The 12,286-nt window shown below is 44.5% G+C and overlaps 1 protein-coding gene across 2 annotated transcripts in view; it reads right to left on the reverse strand.

Moving 5' to 3' along the window:
- PSD (pleckstrin and Sec7 domain containing) overlaps nt 1–12,286 on the reverse strand; it is a 700,060-nt gene that overhangs the window by 658,518 nt on the left and 29,256 nt on the right. For both annotated transcript variants that reach the window (XM_075348899.1, XM_075348896.1), the window contains exon 2: nt 1,080–1,158. The gene's annotated coding sequence lies outside the window, so the exon portion shown is untranslated. The remainder of the gene's footprint in view (nt 1–1,079; nt 1,159–12,286) is intronic.

The following is a 12,286-nucleotide window of genomic DNA, read 5'->3' on the forward strand; positions in this document are numbered from 1 at the left end:
GCCAGCTGTGGTTTGCAGACTACAGCTGTCTGCTTTACCCTGACTGGCTATCAAAAATAGGGGGGACCCCACGCCATTTTTTTTTTGTTTTTGTGATAAAAACTAGGCTAGGCACCCTTTAGTGCCACATGAAAGGTACTAAAGGTGCCAGCTTAGAATATGCAGGGGGGGGTGGGACGTTGTATATATATATTTGATCTCCATTGACGCTTTTTAGGCTGGATGCCCACAATTGGGGTTTGCAGCGTTTTGGGCGCAGATTGTTTTCCCTGCATCCATGATGCTGCGTTGTGCAGTAGAAGCACAGTGGAAGGATTTTTAGAAATCTCATGCCCACTGTGCTTCTTTTCTCTGCAGCATAAACCAACCTGTGAAGCAGCTTCCCGAGCCTCAGCATGTCAATTTATGCTGCGTAGATGAGTGTTCTCTGCAGGTAGCATAGAGCTCCACAGCAGCCTGAACCCAAATCGTGGGCATGGCCAGCTGCGTTCTCCCGTGGGAAACACTCACATCTCTGCAGGAAGGCTGACACTGTGTACTAGACGCCGTGTCGCTGGATCATGGCCACATAGCCCAACAGTGAGAATATTGTTGCTACAGCTACATTTTGGGGGAAGTAGCTGTGGATTCAAAATGATTAATATACTCCTGAATAAAATCCTTGAGGGGTGCAGATTCCAAAATGGGGTCACTTGTGGGGGTTTTCTGACGTATAGGTACCCAAGTCTTAAAAAACGCACCTAAAAAAACGCATGAAAAACGCATGAAAAACGCATGCGTTTTCGATGCGTTGTTTCTCAAAAAGCATTGTTTACTATTCTCCCCTCTGCCAGAGGGTGCGTTTTTTTCCACGCGGAAAAAAAAGCAACGTGTGCACATACCCTTATAATGTAGATTACAGTCCTCCAACTTTTAAAAGCTACTATACTATACCATACTATACTATAAGCTACTACAATACTATTAGTAATTAGTCATAGTATAACTTTTCGATATCTTACTGTTTTTCTTCTCGACACAACTGTATGGCTTACTAATTCTTTAAAACAAATGTAAAAAAATATATCTTTTTAACTTACCAGTTCTTTTAAATCTCATAATTTCACATCTGGAAATGCTTTCACAATGTGTTCTAATCTTGGCTGACAATCTGTAAGTCTGATAAAGACAAGAGAAATTGCAAATAACATTATTAAACGCAAAATAAAAAATAATCTGCAGAGCTCAATACAGCTGACTAACTTGACTAATACAGAACACTCACAAAAGTAAATATATATACAACATAATTAGATATAAAATAACACATATGAGATGGGAATACCTACAGTATATCACAAAAGTGAGTACACCCTTCACAATTTTTTTAAATATTTTATTATATTTTTATGGGACAACACTGAAGATATGACATTTTGATACAATGTAAAGTAGTCAGGGTACAGCTTGTATAACAGTGTAAATTTGGTGTAAGTCAACACACAGCCAATAATGTCTAAATAGAAGTGAGTACACCCCAAGTGAAAATGGCCAAATTGTGCCCAATCAGCCATTTTCCCTCCCCGGTCTCATGTGACTCATTAGTGTTACATGGTCTCAGGTGTAAATGGGGAGCAGGGGTGTTATATTCGGTGTTATTGCTCACACACACTCTCATACTGATCACTGGAGTTCCACATGACACATTATGGTAAAGAATTGCCTGAGAATCTGTAAAAAAAAGAATTGTTGCTCTAAATAAAGATGGCCTACGATACAAGAAGATTAGCAACACCCTGGAACTGAGCAGCAGCACAGTGGTCAAGATCATATAGCATTTTAACAAGACAGATTCCATTCAGAACAGGCCTCTCCATGATCATCCAAAGAGGTTGAGGGCACATGTTGCATGTCATATCCAGAGGTTGTCTTTTCAAAAAGACATATGAGTGCTGTCGGCATTGCTACAGAGGTTGAAGGGGTGGGGGTCAGCCTTTCAGTGCTCAGCTCATATGCCGTACACTGCATCAAATTGGTTTGCATGTCTGTCATCCCAGATGGAAGCATTTTCTAAAAATGATGCACAAGAAAGCCCACACACAGTTTGCTGAAGACAAGCAGACTAAGGACATGGCTTACTGGAACCATGTCCTGTGGTCTGATAAGAAACATAAACTTATTTGGTTCAGATGGTGTCAAGCGTGTGTGGCGGCAACCAGGACAAGTGTAAAAAGACAAGTGTATCGTGCCTACGGTCAAACATGTTGGCGAGAGTGTCATGATTTGGGGATGCATGAGTGCTGTCGGCTGTGGGGAGCTACAGGTCATTGAGGGAACCATGAATGTCAACATGTACTGTGACTAACTGAAGCAGAGCATGATCCCCCTCACTTCAGACAGTGGTCCACAGGGCAGTATATCAACATGAGAATGACCCCAACACACACCTCCTAAAGAAACTGAGGGTAAAGGTGCTAGACCTAAACCCCAATGGTGGGGCATCCTCCAGCTCTGGGATGTTGTTTTGGAAGAGTGGAAGAGGATCCAGTGGCTCCTGTGAAGCTTTAGTGAGCTCTATGCCTAAACGAGATAATGCAGTGCTTGAAAATAATGGTAGCCTCACAAAATATTTACATTTTGGGCACAATTAGGCCATTTTCACTTAAGTGTGCACTCACTTTTGTTGCCAGTAGTTTAGACATTTATGACTTTGTGTTGAGATATTTACAGGTCACACTAAATTTACACTGTTATACAAGCTGCACACTGACTACTGCACATTGTAGCAAAGCGTCATATCTTTAGTGTTGTCCCATAAAAAGACCTAATAAAATATTTACAAAAATGTGAGGGGTGTATTCACTTTTGTGATATACTGTATATCCTTTATGTTCAATGCACTCACTTCTAATTCACTGTCTAGCAATTCATTTTATAAACATAACAAGTAAAAGTTCATAGGAGACTTTCAGCGCTATGGACACCTTTGCACTATATTTTGTCTATTGATCATTGGCTTCCTAAATACAAAATGAATAACAGTATTTACTTTCAAAATAGTCTTAATCAAACATTTTCTACTATTTTGTTTCTAAATGGATTTTTTTTTGTTTATCCAACCTTATAAAAAAATGGAATCCAATGTAATTGAAAAGTTACATGCACTGTAATACGATACCAATGAAAACTACAGCTTATCCTGTAAAAATAAGCACAGATCAGAATATATAGGCTAATGCACAGTATAATTAACCTGTAAGGCTACTGTCACACATCAGTTGTTTGGCATCAGGCACAATCCGGCTTATGCCTGATGCAATGGATTCGTCACAGATTGTGAAAAAACTGATGCGACTGATCCAGAAAAAAAAACGGATTCCTTTTTTTTTTATGCTTTCTTTTATACCGAGAGAGAGAGAGAGATCCCATCATCACTGCACACACCTGTACTACCGCCCCCATCATCACCACACACACCGGCAGTACCGCCCCCATCATCCCCGCACACACCCAGGCACTACCGCACCCATCATCCCCGCACACACGCAGGCACAACTGCACCCATTATCATCACCGCACACACCCTGGTACTACTACACTCTTCATCATTGCACACACCGGCACTACCGCACTCATCATCACCGCACACACCCCGACACTACCGCCCCCATCATCACCACACACACCGGCAGTACCGTCCCATAATCACTGCACACACCCAGGCACTACCGCACCCATCATCCCCGCACACACCCCAGCACTACCGCCCCCATCATCACCGCACACACCCCGGCACTGTCGTCCCCATCATCACCACACGCACCGACAGTACCGCCCCCATCATCACCACACACACCGGCAGTACCGTCCCATAATCACTGCACACACCCAGGCACTACCGCACCCATCATCCCCGCACACACCTAGCCACTACCGCACCCATCATGATCACCGCACACACCCTGGCACTACCGCACTCATCATCACCACACACACCCAGGCACTACCGCCCCCATCGTCACCGCACACACCCAGGCACTACCGCCCCTATTATCACTGCACACACGCAGGTACTACCACACTCATCATCCCCGCACACACCCCGGCACTGTCGCCCCCATCATCACCACACGCACCGGCAGTACCGCCACTATCATCCCCGCACACACCCAGGCACTACCACCCCCATCATCCCCGCACACACGCAGGCACTACCGCACCCATCATCATCACCGCACACACCCCAGCACTACCGCACTCATCATCACCACACACACCCAGGCACTACCACCCCCATCATCACCACACACACCCAGGCACTACCGCCCTTATTATCACTGCTCACACGCAGGTACTACCGCCCCCATCATCCCCGCACACACCCAGGCACTACCACACCTATCCCCACACACACGCAGGCACTTCGACCCCTATCATCACCGCACACACACCGGCATTACCTGAGTGACATCCCCGCTGACAGCATGATTCACTTCAGTTGCTGCGTGGAGCTGACAGAGAGCGGCGGTGTTCTACGGCCGCTCCGTCAGCTTCATGTAGCAGAGCTTAAAGTGTCGCGGGACCTCGTGTGGATTACGTCGGACCTGGAGGGGATTTGGGGATTAATAAAGTGGTAAATGAGGATGTTTTTGTCTTCTATTTCAAATTAAGGGTTTTTCGGGTGTGTGTGTTTATTTACTTTCACTTACAGGTTAATCATTGGGGGTCTCACATAGATGCCTGCCATGGCTAACCTAGGACTTAGTGACAGCTGTGGGCTGCCATTAACTCCTTATTAGCTCGATTGCCACCGCATCAGGGGAATTCGGAATGAGTCAGGTAGAGTCCCGGGATTGTCGCATCTAATAGTTGCGGCAATTCCGGGCGGCTGCTGGCTGATATTTTTAGGCTGGGGGGCTCTCCATAACGTGGAGCTCCCCATCCTGAGAATACCAACCATCAGCCGTGTGGCTTTACCTTGGCTATATCTAAATTGGACGAGACTGCATGTCGTTTTTTTTAATTATTTATTTATTTATTTTACTGCACGATATAGACCTGCCCACCGGCGACTGTGATTGGTTGTAGTGAGACATTTGTCACTCAGCGTGTGGGCGTGTCTGATTGCAACCAATCATAAGCGCCGGTGGGTGGGGGAAGCAGTGAATACTAGATGGAATAATGAGCAGCCGGAATTTTCAAAAGAGAAGCTGCCAGAGCAGTGTGACGCCCGTGATCGGTGAGTATAAAGGAGGGAGGGAGAGAGGGAAAGACAGACCGACAGAGAGAGAGACCAACGGACCGACCGACACATCGACAGAGAGGGAGAGAGAGACTATTTACACAATGTCTGGGCATGCCCAGAAACAACAAACGGAAACCGGCGCCGGTTTCCGGCATATGACAGATGACGACGAATCCAGCGCCCATAGGCTTCCATTATAAAAAAAGCCGTACGTAGCCGTATCCGGCGCAATGCGTTTTTTTGTCAGAGACGTTTCATCCGGCCGCCGCATTAGGCTGCTTTCACACATCCGTTTTTTCCTGTGCGGCACAATCCGGCGCTTTGCAGAAAAAACACAACCGTTTTTTTTTTGCCGCCAGTTGCGGGTTTTTTTGCATAGACTTACATTGGTGCTGGATTGTGCCGCATGGGCTTGCGTTCCGTCCGGTTTTTGCCGCATGCGGCAGATTTAGCCGATGCGGCGGCCGGATGGAACGTTGCCTGGCATGTTTTTGTGTCTGGCAAGAAAAAACGCATTGCGCTGCATCCGGCCGATGCGGCGCAATTTGCAATGCATGCCTATGGACGCTGCATGCGGCGTCCTGCGGCAAAAAACGCATCTGGCCGCCGCATGTGTTTTTTTGCACTGCGCATGCTCAGTAGCCTGCCGCAAGTGGCAAAAACCGGATGCATGTAAAAAACTTATGCAAAGGATGCGGTTTTGTCGCCGCATCCGTTGCATAGGTTTAATAGCCAGATTGGCCGGCTCTGCTAAAACCGGAGGAGTGAAAGCAGCCATAGCCAATTACGCCGGATCCGGCAAAAGCCGGATGCAACGAATGCCATCCAGCACAATCCGGCGCTAATACAAATCAATGGGAATAAAACGGATCCGGCACTGGATCCGTTTTATCCGTTTTTTACGGATTGTGCCTGATGGAAAAAAACTGATGTGTGAAAGTAGCCTAAGTGATTATCACTGTATGTGTTCATTGGCTGTGTGTTATCACTTTATGGAGCATGCTCAGGGACTGAGCCGTCTCCATGCAGTTTGCGTATAGGGGGGTAGCGTCCCTACAATAGAGGTGAATGATACTGTGACTTTGAGAGACTGTGCTTCCCTGTTGTTCTCCATGTTATGAACTGGCTGGCTCCCTTCTCTGAACTGTAAACTTGGACTAACCCACCCGAGAAAGTGCGGGAAAGAGAAAAAGAGTGGGAGAAGAGTTTTAGGTAGGAACTGGAGCGTGAGAGTGGGAGACAGGAGGCATGTTCCTGTACTCTGTTTTAGTGTGGACGTTTGGAGAACAAAGTGCGGTTCCGGCTGCGAGAGAAACTACAAGCTGGACTGTGAGAGACCCCTGAAGACAGTCGAGCAAGTATCGGACAGGGATAAATCCTGAGTATGGCGATTTCGAAGAAAAGGAAGAGTTCCCCCCCTGCCCTGTGCACACCGACGAGGACCACAGCATCAAATTCCCGGGAGTGAACCAGTGTCGTCCCGACTAGACCGTGAGTCTGCACCGGTATGCGCAGTTAGTAGGGCGTAGCGTAGGCCCCCCTGGCTAGGACGCAGTAGCCGCATGGCTTGAGGGATTTAAGAATCTTTAAGATGACAACCATCACCTATAATGATCATCAGCACTCTGTGATAGGATTCATGAGTTGAGGGGGATGGTCCAGTGCCATATAACACTGATTCCCTCGGAGTTTTAGTTTCAATGGTCTCTACATCCACACTTTACCATTAAGTCTTTGAGTAGCAGACATGACGACATCAATACAATGCGCTTGCTGCGCAAAGTCCACAGACTGGTGCAGCGCATCGGAAAAACAGGGCTAAGTGAGTAGTTTTTATTTTATCAGTATTTGTGGTGTGAAACTGAAGGAGGCTATGTGTGATTCACACTGGGTGTGTAATGTGGGGCCATCATACAGTATTTGAGGGCTGTGGGGGCGAATATAATGTATGGAGGGTGGTGGAGGCAACATACAGTGTGGGGTGGAAAGTAGGGAACATTACACTGTGTGTTGGCTGTGGAGGTCATCATACAGTGATTAGGTGCTGTGGGGGCCATCATACAGTGTGTGTGTAAAAGTGATTCCATCATACTGTGTTGCTTCACTACTTCTATACTATGACCTATTCATAGGATCTGGGCCTAAAATCTGGCACCTCCAACGATCAGCTGCTCTTTCTGCAGAGGGCAGCTGGATATGAGCAGTTGCAGAACTGAACAGCACCGATTCATCAACTGTGTAGAGGTGGCTCCAATGTACTGCATATCCGATCATTCCACTGGCACCCCCACTAAGAATAACTGATCGGTGCCCCCCCCTCCCAAAATTATATTGATGGCTTATTTTTTGGAATAGGTCAAAAATATAAAAGTAGTGGAGTCTTTAAAGTTAAAAACAAAAAGATTATTATTCTCACCACGAAAAGGACTTCTGTAGATGCCAGCCTATGTATATCAGGGAAGGTGAGATTTGTATTTTATTATTCTAGGAAATCCACAGTATCAAATCCACACTAATAGTCAAACAACATGAGATATGGTCGCTCAACCCTTAATGGAAGGAAAAAATGAGAACGGTGTTAATCCATATGGAACAGACCACTTTGTTCATAAATTTATCAATATGGAATCATTACTTGGAAGAACTGGAGACCAAAAAGGCAAACAACATTTTTAAAAATATATTTTACTTAGTTTTTCTCATTTCTCATGTCCTTAATCTGCAATGTTGTAAATGATGTGTTCAGGGAATTATACATATGCCCTTCATCAAGCTTCAAGGAGAATTAGTAAGATGTCCTTCCATAAGGATAGGACGCCAGGCTCTACCTGAACTCTAAAATTTTGGGATTTTCTTATCTTCGGAAGACCACCCTTAACCTTGAACCCCGCAGTTGCTTCCCATCATTTTGAAGGGACATCTTGCCAATTCTGCCCATATTCTTATGAAAAGTATATGACTCAAAGTGTTGCCACAACTACATTTCACTATACAATTCAACTGAAGTGGTATTGATTATCAATGTGATTAAAACAAAATAAATAATATTTGAAGAACTCTTTGTGCCTTCTTGGTTACCCGTTATTCAAAATAATGATTCCATCTGCACTAATATTGTCCTTTGTCTTACTCTTGTAGTAAACATACTGCACAGTGTCTTTGGGATAGTGGGGAACAGGGGTCCTAAGCTGACCCACAAGCTAAGGGGCCCTATGCTATCCCTATACTCAGGGATACTCCTAAAGGTGGAGAGGCCTAAGTCTCCTTCCTGGCCCTGCTCCTGACCAGTCTTGATCTAATTCCTCCACTTGCTCACAAACAGAGAGATGGGACAGGAGTGTGTTGAAACCACAGAAAAAGACAGACAAGAAAAAAACCAAAGCTCTGTCATACAGTACACACACACACAGGATAAGACAATAAGAGATTCCGGAAGAAAAACAAGAGCAGGAAGGAAACACTCCACAACCTCACCAAGCAAAAAGCACCACTAAACTCGAATTTGACCAGAGAGTGCTGGGACACCACATCTCACAGATCAAGACAGAAAAAACTACAGCTGGCATGGGTAGAAGGATTCCAACAGTATAAATAGGAGGGTGACAGATAGGTCTCCCAACAGCATGCGATTAAAGGAGCAAGCAGTCTAGCAGAGATGAAATCATACTAGTATACATATGAATCAGCACACAGCAGGTCAACACCCAAGTCTGCCTGTGTTCAAACCATTGGGCAGAGTGTCAGAATCTGTAATCTGAACAGAGTCTAATGCCACCATGACAGTCGGCGAAGTTTGTACAAAAGACTGTGTAACACATACAGGTTGACATTTTTTTTGTAATCCCTTTACGACCAAGGATGTAACTGTATGTCCTTGATCACTTAACTCCTGTTACCGCGGGCTTCGGCGTAGTCTCCGCACATGTCTCTCGATCCAATTAGCAGACATGTGGGGTTAATAGGCGCAGATGGATCCCTTTAGATTGTGCTGTCAGTGTTTGTTTAAATGGCCGCGGTGGGGATAGCGCAGCTCACCGCCACCATCAGTGTCCCTTTGAGGTGATCATGGCACGCCATGGTAGTGCAGGGTCAGCTGATGACCCCTGATGCTGCCATGACTCACTTCCTGTGAATACTGGCAGAATGCCGGCACTTATAGGAAAGCAGCATTTCTGCTGATCAGAGCGATGCAGCTCTGATCAATAGAAATGAACAAGCAATAGGTCGGAGCAGTGATAAAGTTCCCTAGGGGGACTAGTGAAGTAAATAAAAAAAGTTTTTAAAAATATGAAAAAATAAAAAAAACTAACTAAAAGTTCAAATCAAACCCATTTGCCCCATTGAATATAAAACAGTTAAAAAAATAAAAAAATAGACACAATTAATCTGATCGGTGCACGGTATGTCGAGAAAAAAACTCCAAATGCCAAAATTGTTTGCTTGTCGCTGCAAATTTTTATTAAAATGCAATAACAGGCGATCAAAAAGTAGCATCTGCACAAAAATGGCATCATTAAAAAAGTCAGCTCAAGACGCAAATATTAACTATCACTGAGCCCCAGATCCAGAAAAATGAGAACACTACAAGTCTTGAAAATGGCAACAATAGCGTTACTCTTTTTTGGGATTAATGTCTGATTTCTTTTCACCCCTTAAATTAAAGTAAAAGAATACATGTTTGGTATTTACAAACTCATACCAACATGAGGCATCATACTGACACATCAGTTTTACCATATAGTAAACATGGTAAATAAAAGACCCAAAAACAATCGTGCAATTTGCACTTTTTTTGCAATTTCACCGCACTTGGAATTTTTTTCCCATTTTCCAGTATTCTATATGGTAAAGTTAAAGGTTTCATTCAAAAGTACAACTCGTCCCACAAAAAAACAAGCCCTCATATGACAATATTGGCAGAATAGTAAAAAAAAAACAACTTTTGACTCTCATAAGGGAAGCAAAAAACGAAAGTGAAAAATGGAAAATTGCCTGGGTGTGAAGGAGTTAAGGGCACTTTACACGCTGTGATCTCGCTAGCGTGCGTACCCGCCCCCGTCGGTTGTGCGTCACGGGCAAATCGCTGCCCGTGGAGAACAACATCGCTCAGACCCGTCACACATACTTACCTGCCTAGCGATGTCGCTGTGACTGGCGAACCGCCTCCTTTCTAAGAGGGGCGGTTCATTCGGCGTCACAGCGACGTCACTAAGCGGCCACCCAATAGAAGCGGAGGGGCAAAGATGAGCGGGACGAACATCCCGCCCACCTCCTTCCTTCCTCATTGCGGGCGGCCGCAGGTAAGGTGAGGTTCCTCATTCCTGCGGTGTCACACATAGCGATGTGTGCTGCCGCAGGAATGATGAACAACCTGCATCCTGCAACAGCAACGATATTTTGGAAATGGACAGCGTGTCAACAATCAACGATAAGGTGAATTTTTTTGATCGTTAGCGGTCGCTCGTACGTGTCACACGCAACGACGTTGCTAACGAGAACGGATGTGCGTCACGAATTCCGTGACCCCCAACGACATCTCATTGGCGATGTCGTTGCGTGTAAAGTGGCCTTTAAGCCCAACCAGGACGGGAGGTATTCACACGGAATACAAAATGACTGAAAAACTGCATCAGAATCTGTGTGATTTTTAGCCTACATAATTGCGAAAGATGGATGCAAGTAAGAAATCTGCAGTAGATGTGCTTGTACATCATCATCATCGTTTTTTTTCTTAGAGGCAAAAGGAATATTTTTTCTCCCCACTCTCTGTTACACAATGCAGCAATTTGGCTTTAAGATTTACAGTGTAATACATATTCCAGACAGTGTTACAAGTCCATTTAATGGAGTATGCATGCTTCCGCTAGTCGTCTCCCATGTGTATTGCCTGGAATAATTCATCTTCATTTGGTCAATTACTGTAATACACACATACCAGTGATATGCAATTCTTATTTGGTGCCGAAACCCGTTACACCATATCACAATTCACAAATGAATGCGTAAGCTAAAAATAAACACCAACAGGAACAAGTGAAATATTGAAGCTAACCAGCCTGTCCTGGCCATAAGAAGGCTCAGCTCTTTCTACATGTTTACAATGCAATGATCTCACGGAAAAGTCCGCATTCATTGCAGTTTATCATTTTTATTCAGAGCACATATTTCCTCTTCCTAAATGACTCCAAACCTGACAGATTTGCTGTGAGAAATATAAGTCTGTCTCCTGCATTTCAGCCCATGCAGAGTGGTACTATTTAGGTTGCTTAGCAACCATCAGAAGGCATGTCAGAGAGCACGGAGAGCTGGTGGAACAAGACCGGGGGATCGAGAACGTATTACGCATTGTTCTAACCATTTTCTTCCAGCCCACTGCCTGTGTCGCACTCACCCATTCCAGCAGTGAGGCACAGGCTTGTCAAACGGGAATACGTTAGCTCAGATGTCAAACTTACAAGAACCGTAAGGGCGTTATCCAGGACCAAACGTTTCCCTTATTCACTGTTTACTTCTGTAATACCATGGGGAAATCAGTGAACTAGAAATAACAATTCAGTCAAAGCTTTGACACAGCTAATTAGTAAAATTAATGTATATATATAATTATGCGGGAAGCTAGAGGTTCATATTCTCTCGTTTATTAACCCCTTGCCTCCGCAGCCAATTTTTCTATTGACATTTGTATTTTCTCTTCCTTTTTGCCAAGAGACATAACTTTTTATTTTTAAGTCAACACAGACATGAAAGTTGTACTTTTGAACAAAACAATCCATTTGGCACAACGTAATGAAAAACCGGAAAACTCACAAATGGAATTTACGGTTTTCACTGTACATGGCGATACCAAATGTAAATGGATTTGGGCAGCATGGATTATATGAAAATAGACCTGTTTAAAGGGCCGTATTTTATCCAGAATAGGCGGTCGTGCATAAATGAGGAATATCACAATATCTGTCCATTTTATTACTTGTACCCTGCATTTGTCAACAGTTCTCCCTTCTGCAGAGTCTGCTTTTCAGTTGTCTCTGAGCTAGTGAGTAGTTGCTACAATGGCTTCCA

The sequence above is a fragment of the Anomaloglossus baeobatrachus genome, chromosome 5 (assembly GCF_048569485.1).
Source record: "Anomaloglossus baeobatrachus isolate aAnoBae1 chromosome 5, aAnoBae1.hap1, whole genome shotgun sequence".
Taxonomy (NCBI): domain Eukaryota; kingdom Metazoa; phylum Chordata; class Amphibia; order Anura; family Aromobatidae; genus Anomaloglossus; species Anomaloglossus baeobatrachus.